Consider the following 16,908-nt stretch of genomic DNA (forward strand, 5'->3'; position numbering starts at 1 on the left):
ACGCTGCTTTAAACTTTTGATTAAATCCTTAATTGTTACAAAACTCTTTCCGTTAATACTGTCTCTAGCCACACCTTTTAATCGGGCTAGAACCGCATAAGGTATTGTGTTTCACACTTTGCTGGTGCTACAGATTCCCCAGTGATAATGGCCTGAACAAAATCTCTACTCTCTAAATTTTCTCGAGTGAAATTGCACTCGAATCGGGTGGAATATGACTGGAAGAAAAAGTGAAAACCCCGCTTCTCTGATTCGGGTGAAATTCCACTTTTCGTTCGAGTGCATTTCCCACTTAACTCATTCGAGCGAATTCTCACTCAAAGAAGAGGGAAATATCACTCGAATTGGGTGAAATAATGCAACCGATGTTCAGTTCAATTTGTTCACTCGAGTAATTCGAGGGGTCAATTCAACTCGAAGAAGAGGGAAATATCACTCGAAGTGGGTGAAAAAATTCAACTGATGTTCGAGCTAGAAATTCCATAAGCAAATGAAACATGAAGATGAACAATTTTTTTCCTTCGTTAAAAAATGTGTTGGCTCTGAAAAGGGCCGATTGTTTTGATGAATAAGATGTTAAGATTCAAACTCGGAATCAAGCACGCTCTCTTCGAATACGGCGAGCCAACTGGATGTCCTTAGGCATAGTGGAGACATGATACTTCCTGGAGAGGAATCCTTTTATTGACTCTTCTAAGTCACTAATTATTACTCAAAATTACTTTTTTCTACTAACACTAATAACTCTTAATCACTAATAACTTTTAATGACACTAATCACTTTTTAATCACTTTTACACTATTTGACACTGGTACGAATCTTTGAAGAAACTAAGCGTCGCGTCGAATGCAAGCTGCTTACTCCAAGGATGCTAATAGCGACGCCTTAAGCTACTGCGCTTGCGTTAAACTCGCGCGCTAGCTGGCCACAGTTGGCGCGTAATTCAAAGTGGGCATTGAATACAATTATTTTTATTAAAATAAACAGTTATTACGAAGTGCACAAGAACACATATAAACTGTATAGCTTTTGATTTCGGACAGAAAAAAAATTTATAACACATAGATTTCCTAAGAAACAGTTTATTTTCATTGAATTCCAAAAAATAACTAACTTATGCGGCACAAAAAAAATTTCGATAAATACAATTTATACACATTCCTGTACATTTTACAAAAATGATTGATTTTAATTATATGATCACTGACTTATTCACGGCATTTAGATTTTTCTATTTTATAATTGACCGTAAGGCTTCCAGGTATAACATTTAACTGTGCAATTTTTATTTCGACTTAACGAAAATTTTGTAATTAACAAAAAACTAACAATTTTCTGTTGCTAAACTTTTCCATGATACCATTTCTTCTAAGACTTTGAAATTCTTAAGAAAAAAGGTCATAAATCAATTAAAAACTAACCACAAATAATTTATTAGTGGGTTAGAGTAACAAACAAATTTTACTAATGTTATAAACAAATTAATTAACAAAAGTAATTTTTTCGTGATTTGCAATGATTAGCTCATTTTAACCTATACCTTTTATACAAAGTATCTCAGATAATGATGTGCACTTAGAAGCAGTTAAAATTACCTAATGATTGCCAATTATTTAAACAATTTGTATAAACAAATGCACACTTTGACAATTTGTTTATGAAAAGGCTTTATTTTTTTGCGGAATCAAGTTAAAATGTTTTGCCTTAAGACTCTTTGCTATCATGTTTTTCATAGTGTCCAACATTTTTTAATTATATAAACAATTTCTATAAACAAATAAAAAACAAAATTTACGACTCATGAAGAATTGGGCGGTCACTAGATTTTTGTCGATTTTCTGCAAAAAAGCCTTGCTGTCATATATCAGGTCACTATAAAAAATATGACAGCAAGCATTCTTTTGACAGATATTTCGAATTGATTCCGAAAAAAATTAATCCTATTAATAAAAAAATGGTCAAAATTTGTATTTGTAAAATCGTTTAAATAATTATCATTTGCTGTCACTATTAAAAATATGATAGCATAGATTCTTTTGCAATGTGTTTCGAATTAACTCCGCAAAAAATTAAGCCTATTAATGAAAAAAAGATCAAAATGCGCATTTGTTTATAGAAACTGTTTAAATAACATTTTTAGGTCAATATGAAAAACATGATAGCAAGGAGTCTTAGGAAAAATATTTTAAGTTGAGTACGTAGAAAAATCAAGCCTTTTCATCAAAAAATGGTGAAAATGTGCATTTGTTTCTAAAAATTGTTTGAATAATTGGCAATCATTAACTATTGTTAACTAATCGTAAGCGCACATCATTATCTGAGATACTTTATACAACAGCTATGAGTCTGAATTAGCTAATCATTGAAAATCACGAAAAAATGACTTTTGTTAATTAATTTTTTTATAACATTATTAAAAATTTTGTTATTACTCTAACCCACTCATAAATTATTTGTAGTTAGTTTTTACATTGAATTATGACCTTTTTTTAATGAATTTTAAAATCTTAGAAGGAATGGTATCATGGAAAAGTTTACCAACAAAAAGTTGTAAGTTTGTTGTTAAATAAAAAATTTCATTCAGGTCAAAATAAAAATTGCAAGTTTAAATGTTATACCTGGAAGCCTTATGGTCAATTCTAAAAAAGAAAAATCAAACTCCGTTAAGATTTGCGCCGTCAGTAGATTTTTGTCAAAAAATGTGCTTTTTCCCCCACTGTGAGGTACACCGAAAACTTCTCTCGTTCTTCGAGCGAAATACACCATGTACAGTGATTCACTCGACGATTTCGCGCGAAACTGTCCACTCGTTGTCTTCGAGCGAGCGCATTGACTCTGATCGAGTGAAATTGTGAAAATAATTCTCTCGATCGGAGTGAAACTACCCTTCACTCGGAAGTTCGAGTCATATTTTCAATCCAGAAAATTTAGAGAGTAACGGGCATGTTTTTTGTGTCATTAGTAGGGATGTTTACAAACCCTTGCTGTGTGGCAAAACACTCTGCCATAGAAGTCATCATGGCTTTACTAAGAATGCGATTATTATCGCCAGTGAATTGAGATTGATTGAGTGCTGGATTCTCGTTATCAGGCATTTTTGCGATGTGTTGTTAAAATGCAAGCAAAATCTTTTATTTATTGAAGAAATTCCGGAATTGATCAATTTTATTGTTTCATACTATACCAGAAAGTTCAGCTGGAAATTTCGAGGTAATGACGTTAAATTGAACAATTTTATCTAGAATTGGAATTTAAACTATGCCAATTGTTGATAATGAGGCTTTTGGACAAATTAAAATTTTGGAATAATCTATTTCAATGAAAGACGACAGTTTATTTACTTGAATTAAATTTGGTGTTCGAGGATGGGTCGTGAATGAAATCACCGACTTTGACTTTAAAATAACTCGTATGAACTAAAATTATATTTTTGGATTTTTGTCTAGTTATAATTTTTTATCAATATTCAGACCTTCACCTTATTGATCTAAGATTAAAGGTTCTTTGGTTGAGTGATTTGTGAGAACTCCTTTTCATAAATTGTAACTGTCTATAAATGAATTAAATATCCGCCATACAATTTTTAACTTGGTCATGAACAAGGAATCGATAGTCAGTTTAGGAAGTTTCATGTTGATTCAGAGATGAAATGACATTTGTGTCTATCAGATGAAATAGTGTTCGTCACAAAGTAAGTGAATCGTCCGACCGCATATCCTCGTTGATCACTAGCCAAGAGTTGCCTCTGTTGTCCAGTGGAAAAGGCAGTAAAGGTTAGACAATTAAACTTCTACAAGAAATAAATAAAAGAGTTCGTGTTTTAATGAAAGGCTCTGCCGCAGATAGCTCGGGCTATCACAAAATGGATAAGGTATACCTTTAGAAAAATTTTAATTTATGCTACAGTTTTAATTGTTCATAAAATTGCAAGAATTTGCACTTCAAGTATATAATTATTGAAATTCTGATAGGGTTGTTTTAAACCCTTTACTTGTGCAATCTGACTACAAAGAGTACACACAAGGCTAATTCAGGGTATTCAATAGGATTATTAACGATGGCAGAGTTTGCGAACTCGCGAAGTATACCAACGCCTATCATGCACTTGGAACTCTGCCTTGCTCCGAGGGTGACCGTGCAACGTATCTAAGAAGGACTTATATTCTCGAGTGCCAATGAAATAGCTATCTCAAAACTACACTGAATTTAAATTGTTATTAAAAGCACAAAATTTAAAAGGAAGTGAAATATCCCACCGCTGCCACCAAATCAGCTGTCACGTCCCGAGCAATAGGCGACGCTAGTTTGGAAAAGAGTGATCAAGAGAGTTAGTGTGGGCTGATTATGTCAGGCTTGAAAGACCTGACAATTTATTTGTTTGTAGGTACGTGTGTCACTATCGGTCCTATGGTAACGGTGTCAGTTTCAGTCTTTAAATGAGTGAGAGATAGTTAAATTATCATATGATTTATTAAAAAGAATAAGAACAGATTTAACAGTTACATAACATAAATTTACATATTCCTTTCTTGGATTGAAAGGGTGAGAGAGAGTTGCTTTGTCGATTGGATCTCCGTTTTCTATTGTAGGGCAGCGATGAAACCCTACCGGATGTTTGTATGAATTTATTGTTTAATAAATTCCAGGATCAGTCTTTTCACTTACGTTAACCTGCGGACTTTATTCGGAAAATACTCCACAACGACCGAAATTCTCAGCCGAGGGGGCTTTAGCTCAAAGCTCGACGAAACGTTAACCACTTTGCGGTGATATAAAAGTGCAAGACTTAGTCAAGGCAGTTCGTACTTCGTGGATCGAGTTGATAGTATGCTGCGCGACACTCCTTATTGAATTTCAAACAATTTCTGCGACTGACTCATGCTATTGTCAGCAGTCGTGGTCAGCAATCGCGACTCTTCGCTCTCGTCCTTTCATAATTATAAATTCTATATGGTACTTAATGATACTTCACACATTGAGTCAGATGCTTTTGATTACTACGTCGCCTGCCTACCTGCATGTTGTTTCACTAGTTGTACCTTTGCAGGTTTTTCTATCTTACCGACAGTAGCACAGTTACCATACTTAGGTTTGAACTCGGAGGAGACCGGTGATGCGTATAAGTTACCATGATAGTTTGCTTTTACTTTAAGAATTATTTATTGACGCAGTTGATCAAAATGAATTGCTTGTAGATGAGCAATTTGTTAAAATTTAGGGATGTAACAAGATCACTTTCTGACGTGGGAATGTAAGGAGTTTTTTGATCGTTGATCATTATACATAATTTTCATTTGGAACTACGGTGATAAAATTATCCCCCTTTCGTAGTGGTATCGGAGTTAAGTGATTTATTTTGTAGATTTCTTTTTCTAAAATCGGAATTTCACTTGAGTAGACAAATTTATTATTTATCAATAAAACAGTTTTTTCGGCAATGTCAATCTAGTATTGATAATTTTCCTCTACTAACTGAATACCATGCTTTTCATTGTTTACCTCTTCAAATTGTTTAAATTCCTCTATAAATGTAGTCAGAGGTAACATTTGGGTATGTATAATTCCGTGTTTACCGGCATTTGTTGCATCGATTAACAACGATATATCTTCACCTAATTCTATTATAACAATTATCATGATTGTGATGTGATTTTCCATTACTATGTTTCGATATTTTCATTAGTCTTATTGGCTAACTTGTTATAATTATTTATAATGCTTTTTATTATTTTTAAACAAGGAATCGACATCATGTGCGGCCGCATTTAAAATAGACATAATTACTTTAGGTTGATTTTGTAGTGACAATTTTAACATTTTTTTGTTTTTAATACAGTTGATCAAGTTCGTGGTTAACATAATCTAAATCACTGTCAGAGAGTGTTCCAAAAAGTCTGTTGGATATGCTTCCAATAAAATCAAAAACTCCCCTTTTATACCGATTATATCCTAATAACTGATTGAGTAACAATCTTCGATTATTTAACCGTTTAATTCGGGATTTTAAGGTTTACAGTTTAAATTGTTCTAGACATTGATTACATCGTTCGAAGACGGATCTATACAAGAGATTAATTTGTTCGTATCTTTTGTCAATGATGTGTGTGTCGATGGACGAAATGAGTTGCCATATAATGTGATAGATTTTCGCTGTACCAAGGTCCTCGGTAAATATAGTGGATCCATCGAGTGAAGTGAGGGTCACGTTAGCAGATGTGATAGAGAGAAATGATAGCAGTATCCAAGTGAAATTCATAAAAATAAACATAAAATGAACCGATTAAGCTATTGGTAGAAAGGCTTCAACCTACTCGCATGTATAGTGTAATGCTGATTAGTGTATAAAATTTCATAATCAGAAGAACGGACGCGTTTGCATATGGAGTAGGGTCCGAGCCATTCACTTTCTAATTTTGTTGTTTGCTATGAATATGCAATTGTGCTAAGTCACCTGGTTCGAAAAGAGGATTACTGATGATTATTTTTGCATCTTGCTGCTTTTTCAATCGTCCTTGTGTTTTTTTAATGGCAGTCCTTCCTTTTTAGATTCAAGTTTTAATCCCATTCCCTCTAGTAGTCGGCCATGTATGTCTTTAATAAATCCTTAATTGTTCCATGAGTTATATCGAGGGCTCCATTGCTTTGTGGATGGAAAGCAGTTGTTTTGATTTGCTTGATTCTAAAAAGGAATTCAAATTTTTTAATCAATTCTGATACAAAGTCAGCGCCCTGGTCAGTTAAGATGTGCTTTGGAGAAGAAAATATGTAAATGTAATTATCTAGTAGATTTCTTAATATGCTTTCGCTCGTCGTTTCCCATAGTGCTACAAGAATTATGTATTTCGTGAGCACATATTGAATGTTTTTAAATTTATCTGCTATATCATCAGAGATTGTACCTTACCGACAGTAAAACAACCCTCCGAACCATGAAGGCAGAAAATCTACACAATATCGATCAAGTTAAGAATCTTCAATAACAGAAAATTCTTAACGTCTTAATAAGACTAGATGGCAAATAATATTTTCGAATTAAAATTATTTATTGAAAAAAAGATCCTACTCTATCTTCACTCCATTGGGAATCGAACCACAAAACTTCTGATAGAAAAAAATTAGCTAAAAATGAGCGTTATTTTCTTGAATTAAGAGTTCTTATTCTGATCCCTCTGATAGCTTAATTGGAAAAGCACTTGACCGGAAATCAGAAGTTTTGTGGTTCGATCCCCAAACGAGTGAAGATGGAGTAGGACATTTTTTTCAAGAAATAATTTTAATTTGAACATTTTGAATGGATATTATATATTTGTTTCCGCTTGTTTTTTTCGGTCATGGGCCAACTATGTCCATCGCGATCTTCTCATTCGGCTGCGTCGGCATTTCCGGAATGACGACTTCAACCTTGGGAGTATTTGGGGTTAGTTTATCACGTTGGCATGCTTGAAATTGGTCAACGAATTCGATTAATTCTTTCTCCTTATTTTCCCACGATGTTTGTTCGCGTAGTCTCTTGATTGTTTTATTTTCTTCAAAGTGACCAGTGACCACGTTACCGTATACCGTCCTCAACAGATTTTGTTTCTCTTCCTCACTACATTTTTATCAGGTCGTTTGCACTGGAAAAATGTGTGTTAGGTGAATTTTGTCTGTAATAAAAATTTCAACATATCTACGATGCATACACGTTCTGTAATTTTTATTAAGGGATCCTTTATATGAAATTTATGTATGTTCGAGGTTTTGCGTCTGGTGAAATCATTAATTTTGATGTAGAGGAGTTTGACCCATTTTCCGTAATCACAGTCTGGTAACTGGATTCTTAGCAAAGAGAAAATGTTTCGTTTGCTAATTTCAATCCAATTCTTCCCGTTGGCGATAGGTTTTATTTTTAATTTAACAAGCAGGCGGTTCCTTTCCCAGTTTGCATAATCGTTTTGAATTTCCTTTTCATCCGTTGGTTCATGATTTCGCAATCTTTCATAAATCCATCTGCTTGGTTGATGTTGGCATTCTCTTCCGATTGTTCTAAAAAATTTTGATCTTGAGTGGGGTGCATTCTCGAAAGCTCGTCAGCTGCCGCATTTTTCTTCCCTTTTTTATCCACGACCTTGTATGTGTATGCTTCTATTTCAAATCTCCACCTCATTAACCTGGATGAAGGGTTATGTCCGTCTTTATTATGAATTGACGTCCGAGAAAATATTAACTGATTATAGTGAAAATGTCCTTTAGGTGTAGAAAACGCAGTATATTATTTTGATTTCTCATCCATGGTAATTGAACGAAATCATGAACTCAAATGAAAGGCTGAAAAGAATGTTGCTTTTCCAAGGTAGTCCAGAATTTCGTCGAGTAGGGGATGTGGGTAAGCATCCTGATCTATTTTTTTCATTTAACTTCCTAAAATCGATTACAATCCTCCAGGTAGGTTTTCCTGACGGGACGCGTTTTTTCGTGACTACCCAAAAGGGGCGAATTATATGGTGAGTCCGAGGCTTCTATTATTCTCTTAGTTAACATTTCATTTACCTGATTTGTGACTTCTTCTTTGTAGCATACCGGATGTCGCGGTTGATGTATGTTAATATTTGCTTTGTCTTTTACGATGATTTTATGTGACGCGAGATTTGTAGGTAGCGAGGCAGGGTAGGGGAACTCCTTGCAGTGAGAAAATGTAGTGATAAGAGATGGCCATTTTTTGCATATGTATTCTGTGTGCATCTTCGATGTGTTCAAGCCTCAAATTTCCGTTTAATAATTTCAATCTAGCTATTAATTCCTTCTGCGTAATGTAAGTTACACGCTCCTCTCGTTCTTGAGCGAAATTTATAAACTTGTTCTTTATCTCTTCATCATTTAATCTCAAGTCTGTTTCGGTTTCGCTACTAACGGGAATCATAACTTGTGAGTCAATAATATAGTAAATAGAATTTGGAATATAGGGATTATCTTCTATGAGAATGTGCCCCTGATTTTTGTTTGCTATATAGTAAATAGAATTTGGAATATAGGGATTATCTTCTATGAGAATCTGCCCCTGATTTTTGTTTGCTTATAATTTTTATGGTGTTGTTTGGAGATAAGGATACCGTCGTACTCCAAGGGATAGACCTTTTTCGTGGAGCTGGAGGAAGCTGTTTGACAAGTTGAACTGATAAGAGTACAGAAATACTGTTCTGATGATACCTTCCTTGGGCATGGGAAAATTTTCTAGCGCAATTACAAAGATATGTTCTTTCCGTTGTAACTTAAACTTAGTTTTACAGGTTTAGTTGCTCCGTGTAATTGTCCTCTGATAGATTATAATCTTCCAGATATTGCTGATACTCTGCCTACGATTCCATTTCCGTTTCTTTGATATCTTCCTGTTCCGTTTCTTCTTGGAGATAATTCAGACGATTTGGAGGTTGACTTCCCGAGGCTTTAGTATGAAAATTTTTCTGTTCGGTGTAACATTGATTTTTAATGTGTCCAGGGATTTTTCAGTGACTGCAAAAGAACTTGATTCTCTGCTGCAAATGTATGCTGTGGTTTGGAGAATTGTTTAACGAAGGGTAGTGTTGTTTATTTAATTGGGAGTTTAAGTTTCTACAAGGAAATTTAATCACGGTTGTGCGAATTGGTATTTATGGTTCATTCGTGTTTTTGGATTTGCGAATTTTACCTCTTTCCGTTAACCAGACATCGGATAGGATTGCCATTTGTTGTGCTTCTCTTATGTCGCTGAGATTTTTGTTTGAAGCTCAGTCTGAACGTTCTTCTTTTAAATTGCTGGTGTACTTTTCGAGAACTGTTTGCTTTTCATTCTTTATGAAAATTTCTCGTTCATGTGTTAAAGGATTTTTCGACTGAACAGCATACAAAATTACGTGCCTTCTCTGTTTGAATCGTGCATTGAAATTCTTCGTGTTTTTCCCAGCTCGTTGGATTACTTGTGAGAATTTTGTGCGATGAGTTTCTAGTGATCCTGTAGTTCCAAAATGAGTTCTAAGAGCAGCGATAGTTTCTCTTGTGGCTGAGATACATCCATTTGACCTGTGTGAAAGTCTGTCTCTTGTAGGCTTGGCGTCAGTAAGAGTTGTTACTCTTTCATTTGACAACCTTTACAGAATACTAGGATCAATTAGCTCAGATTCTACATGAAACGCGTAATCGATACCTGCTCGAAATTCATTATCGTTCTCCCTTTCGCTTTCGTCCGAAGTAACCAAATCAAAATTCTTTGCTAAAGAGCGGATTCCTTCTTTAGGAGTATAAATCGCGATTTTCATGTAAGACATCCTGTCTGATAATTTTTGCAGCATGCCGATTATATCTGCAGTTGCAGCTACTGGGGGGGGGGGGGGGGGTATTTTCCGTCTGTGAAGATGGTTTTTTCTTAATTTCGTCTACCATTACTTCTTCTTCTTATTAGTGTGTGTTTAGTAGTGTACCTAATTTTGAATTTCGTACTTATGTTAACGGATGTCGGTTGGTATATCGCTTCGCGCTGTCTATTCTCTATATCGTTCGGTACAATGACATATTCCCGCACGCGTATAGTCCGTGACGAAGTCAATCCTCTAGCCAGTGACTATTTCCTAATTTAAATTCACTATTTGAAACGAAAGTATTACAACTTTGGCCAAATATTATGAATGAATTGATGAACGTTGTTTAACGGAAGGTCGATTATCGCGTACTCGACTAGCCTTACGAGGTTTTGGAGAGTCGTTACAGAACACTCCTTTTTCGAGAAAATTGTTTTCCTCTTCTTTTTACTCACTTGAGAATTCCAGTGAAGATTGCTCGGTAAAGTATTTACCTGTATCAACGCATTTGGTATTTGTATTTCACGCAAATGTGTGCACACTTCTTTTAAAATAAGGGTCAAAGTATCGACAACTGTAATTTGATGATTGCGAATTCTCTTTTGTCAAAGCTCCTTCGACTTTTCAACTCATTCTCAACACGTATCTCGTGCTTTACACTCGATTTCGTCAAAAAAAGGAACTTTTCGGCATTATGTTAAACACTATTATAATGAATGTATATTGTATTTATTTATTTACCTCGGGCTGGTACGGCTTATTCAGTTATTTAAAAATAATTTACAAATTTTATTTTTCATGTTCGTTTATTATTTGCGCTTGATTTTGCACTAATTTTTATTCCTAGCAACCCTAAAGAATCTATCATTTCCATAAATTTATATTATTAAAATTCAGATTATGCATTGGTATTGAAACATACTTATTTTTATTGTATTTTCACAATTATATTATTTAACAATAAATTTCAATTTGTGACATTCCTCCATAAAATTAATTTGTTTATAATTAATGTTATTTTATGCGATTCAACTAAACATATGAGTCCTAGCGAAAAATGGTTCCAAGCCAATTTGTAGACATAATTTAGGCGAGAAATTTGTTTAAGTAAGATGGTGTTGGGGGTCATTCACAAAATATGTGAAATATTTTTCAGGAACTTCTGCCCCTCTTGCGTGATACTTTTTTCATGGTTCTTAACATGGAGAATTATATTTCGGAAGCCCCCCCCCCTCTCAATGCATCGCGTATTTTGTGAATGATCCCTCGTAGCTTGCGTCATTTTTCCGAAGGTTAACTTTATTTTATTTTTAAAGTATTTTTATGACAAGAGTTTATAACTTATTTTTAGATCCTTTTTCGTTGAACAACTTCTGTCTATTAATTTTTTGCATATCTTGTGTACTTTTTCAAATAAAAAGTTTATTTTTTATTTTCCATGTTATTTTCCACGATAAAGACAAAAACTACGCATTCTATCAAAACATGTTACTTAACAAATTTACAGTTCTGTTTGAGTAAGCAACTTGTGCCCAATTGTTTTTTTTTATATACCATGTCGTATATCTCCAAATTTTTTATTTTTTATTTTTAATCTTGTTTTTCACGATTTAAAAAAAACTACGCATGCCATCAAGAAATGATTTTTCGAGAAAATTAAAAAGTTATTATAATAATCTTGGAGAGCATTCAGAATGCAACGTCTTCTCTTGACTTTTTCCATATCGTGCGTTATTAGGCTTAAAATATTCATTTTCGCTTGCTTTTTGAATTTTGAAAATACCATAACTGATTCTTTTCTTTTTATCGAAAAAAGATATACGGATAAATTGTTTGAGCTTCCGAGTACTGTGGATAGCTGTAAAAAGAATGTTTGAATCTTGAAAAAAATGGTTTCAAAGGTTTTGAAAATGCTCTAACTTTTTTTAATTTTAATCCAAAATGGCTGGTTAACGAACTTGGCTTTTCTTTTTAGTTTTTTAAACTGAGTGCCAAATTCCATCCTAATTCATTTAGTCTTTCGAAAGTTATCCGGTATACAGTCAACAACGACGACAGACAGACACTATCGTCAAACCTATTTTTGCGGATTCAGTGGGTCTCGAAACTTGGAAATTTAAAGAAATCAGCGTTAGTCGGTATCCACATAAAGATAATACCATCTCATTATTATGAGAATCTAAAAATAAAAATATCACTTTTAAATCTAAGATCACCTTAAGGGAAAGACCGCGGCTTTCTTTTAAGAAAAATATGCAAAAGATGCTTTTTCCCGAAAACATTCAATTTCTTTTTTACTTCAATTCTTGAAGGCAAAATATTTATTCGAAAAATGCTCACGATAAGCTGAAAATGCGTAAAGAAAAAATATCCAAGCTGCACTGTACGAAATGTTCACCTTCTCATTTTAAGGTAGTATACGGATGAAATTTTTTTCTGAGGATCTTTTTTAAATTGAGAATGTAGATTTATTTTATTTTTATCTAAATCTTTGTTCAATTAGAAAAGGGTTTATTATTTCAAAGTGAGAAAATTGGGATTTGAATGAACACTTTATGCAAGTAAGTCTTATTCTAGGGCAGATCTCGCCACTTCAAGCAGGTGCTGACTGTCACGACAAGTGTATGACTGCCAACCAGTTTTTCTGTCATTTTTTTTCGTTTTCCAGAAATCGAACGAAGGGTTACAATACAATAAATTTCCAATTTCATTTTTAATTTACAAAGTGAATCAAATTAGTCTGCAAATTAAACCTCAAATTGAAGCTTTAAAAAGGAGGAAAAATTTGGAGAGTTTTGAATTAAAATGCATAAAGAATAAAGAAAAACGACGGCCGCCAAAATCCCTTCTTCTTTATTTTGAAAAGTAAACTCTACTCTACAATGACCATAAAGGGCTAGGAACCAGTCGAACGACAAGATTTATTAGGGCCAGTTTGACCGAGTCTCTTGTCTGCCACTGGCAGTCAATGACTGCCTTCTGGTGACCCGTAATTCAGTTTATAACCTCAATTGCCGACAACTTATTTTACAATACTTTTCAATAATAAGTTATTTTAAGTAATTTAATATCCAAGAGAGATATATCAAAGATACTTCAAAGGATTTTAAAAGACTTTAAGTGATATTAGGATTTCTCAAGTGATTTGTAATGATTTCAAAGAGTGTAAAGGGATTTTAAAAGAATGCAGAAAATTTAAATGATTTTAAAGAAATTTCAAATATTTTGTAAAGAATTCAAAAAGTTTTAAGGATTTGCAAGAGATTTTATCAGATTTTAAGGCAGTTTAAGTAATTTTAAAGAATGTCGAGCGAGTTACTAAAAAGGTATTCAAAAACATTTCAATGAATTTGAAGAGATTTCAAGGGATGTAATTTTTTTAAAATATTTTAAGGAATTTAAGAAAATTCAAAGGATTTTTATTTCTTGCAGTCAATTTCAAAATATTTTGAATGATTTTAAAGAAGTTAAAGGGATTTCAAAAAAATTCGGAGGAGTTTAGGGATTTTCAAGAGATCTTACAGAATTTCTAAAAATTCAAGTGCTTTAAGGAATTACTATAGGAACTTCACGGGATTTTAAAGGTTCCTTTTAAAGGATTAAAAAATAATTCAAAAAGATTTAAGGATTTACAAGATATTTTTTAAGATTCTAAGACAGTTTTAGTGATTTTAAAGAATGTAAAGTGAGCTATTGAAAAGTTATTTAAAAAAGATTTTAATACATTTTAAGTGACTTGAAGGGATTCACAAAAATTCAAAGATTTTAAAGGTTTTCAAGAGATTTTAAGGGGTCTAAGAAAATATAAAGGATTTGAAGAGATTTTAATTAATTTTAGTCAATTTTGAAAGATTTTAAATGATTTTGCGTAAGTATAAGGGAGTTCAAAATAATTCAGAGGACTTTAATTATTTTCAAGAACTCAAGTGATTTTAAGGAATTACTAGAGACTTGGCGGGATCTTAAAGTTCCTTTTGAAAGAATTTAAAAATAAGTTTAAAAGATTTAAGGATTTACAAGTTATATTGTAAGATTTTAAATAATGTCAAGCTAGTTATTGAAATGTTACTTAAAAAGATGTGAATTAATTTGAAAGAATTCAAAGATTTTAAGGAATTTCAGAACATTTCAAGGATTTTAAGATATTTGAATTAATTTCACTCAATTTCGAAAAACTTTCAAAACTTTTAAATTATAATAAAAAAGTTGAAGGGATTTAAAAGAAAATTCGGAAGAATTGAAGGATTATCAAGAAGTCTTACAGGATTTCTAAGAGTTCAAGTGATTTTAAGGAATGACTAGGGGCATGACGAGATTTTAAAAATAGCAGATCCAGAAATTGAAATTGGTGGAGGCTATTCAATAAGTTATGGAGGGGCTGCTTTGTAATATAGACCGTGGCTCACAACGTAAATGGGAACGTGATACGGATAAGGCCAATTTTCACAGGAGATGTTCGTCTCATGATGAGGAATGTAAAAATGGGTGCCTGGCAGGTGTGAGTGGATGCGTTTACCTGTAGCAACCTGTCAAAGGTGCGAATTTTTGGCAGTTAACTAAAGTGACTCGTATAAGGTTGAAAATTGGTGTACATGTAGGGGCTGACATTAGAAATAGCACCTGCGCATTGCCAGGCACTTACCTGGATGAAAAAGTGTTGGCAGGCGGCTTCGAAGTCGCCGGACATTCAGGTGAAATTTCTTGAAATTGATTTTACAGGAAATTTTTGAAACAAAAGTTGGACCCCTCCCAGAGATGCATATTTTCATTGATACATTATTTTTTGATAAAATTGATGTATTTGGAGAAAACATCGATTAAAGAAATACCATAACAATAAAAAGCCCTTTTTATTTGCAACAAGTGATTTTTTCGAAAATTAATAGAAGACAAGAGGTACTCTATTACAGGTATACTCCAAGATGAATAAGAAGTATTTGATCAAAATGTTAATATTTACTGAATCAATCGCATTTTCCCTTCTTTTTCCTATTTTTTCTATCACCTGCTGTATCTTTAGCAATTTAAAAGAGAGTGTGCTTAAAGTTAGTACACGAATAAAGTTTAATTTTTATAATCATATTCACCTTTATTACAACGTTCTTATTTGCACAAGGCTTACTTTATTCGTGTACTAATTTTAAGCACACCTTCTTTTAAATTGCCAAAAGATACAGCAGGTGATAGAAAAAATGGGAAAAGGAAGGGAAAATGCGAATAACTTGGTAAATATTAACATTTTGATCAAATACTTTTTATTTATCTTGGAGTATACCTTTAATTGCATTAATAATTGCATCCAGGTAAGTGCCTGGCAATGCACAGGTGCTATTTTTAATGTCAGCCTCTACATGTACACCAATTTTCGACCTTATCAGAGTCACGTTAGTTAACTCCTAAAAATTCGCACCTTTGGCAGGTCGCCACAGGTAAACGCATCCACTCACACCTGCCAGGCACCCATTTTTACGTTCCTCATCATTAGACGAACATCTCATGTGAAAATTGGTTTTATTCGTATTACGTTCCCATTTACGTTGTAAGCCCACGGTCTAATAGCTGCGTGCATGGGTTATTATATTTGCTGATACTATATGCAACTCAAGAACTCTATTTTTAATTTATTTTCAGTGATTAGAATTAATTTTAGTCAATTTCGAGATAGTTCGAAAGATTTTAAATCATTGTAAAGAATTTGAACGGATTTGAACAAATATTCGGAGAAGTTTAAGGATTTTGAAGAAGTCTTACAGGATTTCTAAGAAGGATCACAGTACAAAAATAAACACTTGACATCTTTGAGAAACACACTTCAACACACTACTAACATTCAAAACTTTTGATCGCCAACTATCACAACAATGCAACCGAACCACAATTACGGCAAATTATATATTTTCTTGATGGATTATCTAAATGGCACACTTCACCAACAGCTAACAATAATTAAAGGAATGACTTTTCTATCTTGAAAGCAAAGCTGTATCACTTAATTTCAAATTAATTAATCAATTTCAGTCAAACTCCTATGTAATCAATGCTTTTCAGTCCACCAAGTCCCTTAGTAGATTTCGACGTTACCCACCGAGTATGACGTAATGCTAGAATACTCAATAGCCTTGCGTCAGTTCCTCATTAGGATAGCTCTGTGTATGAATGTATCGATAAAATAACATAATGAGAACTTACTCCACGTTTTAAGATCTCCTCGCAGAAAAAAAAATCTATTTTTACGAAGGATTCTACGAGGGAAGTTCAATAAGTCCTTAGAATGAAGTATAAAAACAATTTTTTTTGGGTAAATTTTTTTTTATTTTTCAACATAATCTCCTTGGAGCTCTATACACTTGGTCAATCGCTTTTCAAGTTTTTTTAATCCTTCAGAAAAGTGCGTTTTCGGAAGTTCCTCAAAATAAGCACTTACAGAGGCAATGTAGTCTTCGTTGTCTGGAAATCTCTGTCCACCGAGCCATTTTTTCAAGTTTGGAAATAAGGAAAAGTTACTGGGGGCTAAATCTGGTGAATACGGTGGGTGTTCGACCAATTCGAATTTTAGTTCTTCAATTTTAGCCATTGAAACGAAGCATGTGTGAACTC

The sequence above is a fragment of the Belonocnema kinseyi genome, chromosome 5 (assembly GCF_010883055.1).
Source record: "Belonocnema kinseyi isolate 2016_QV_RU_SX_M_011 chromosome 5, B_treatae_v1, whole genome shotgun sequence".
Taxonomy (NCBI): domain Eukaryota; kingdom Metazoa; phylum Arthropoda; class Insecta; order Hymenoptera; family Cynipidae; genus Belonocnema; species Belonocnema kinseyi.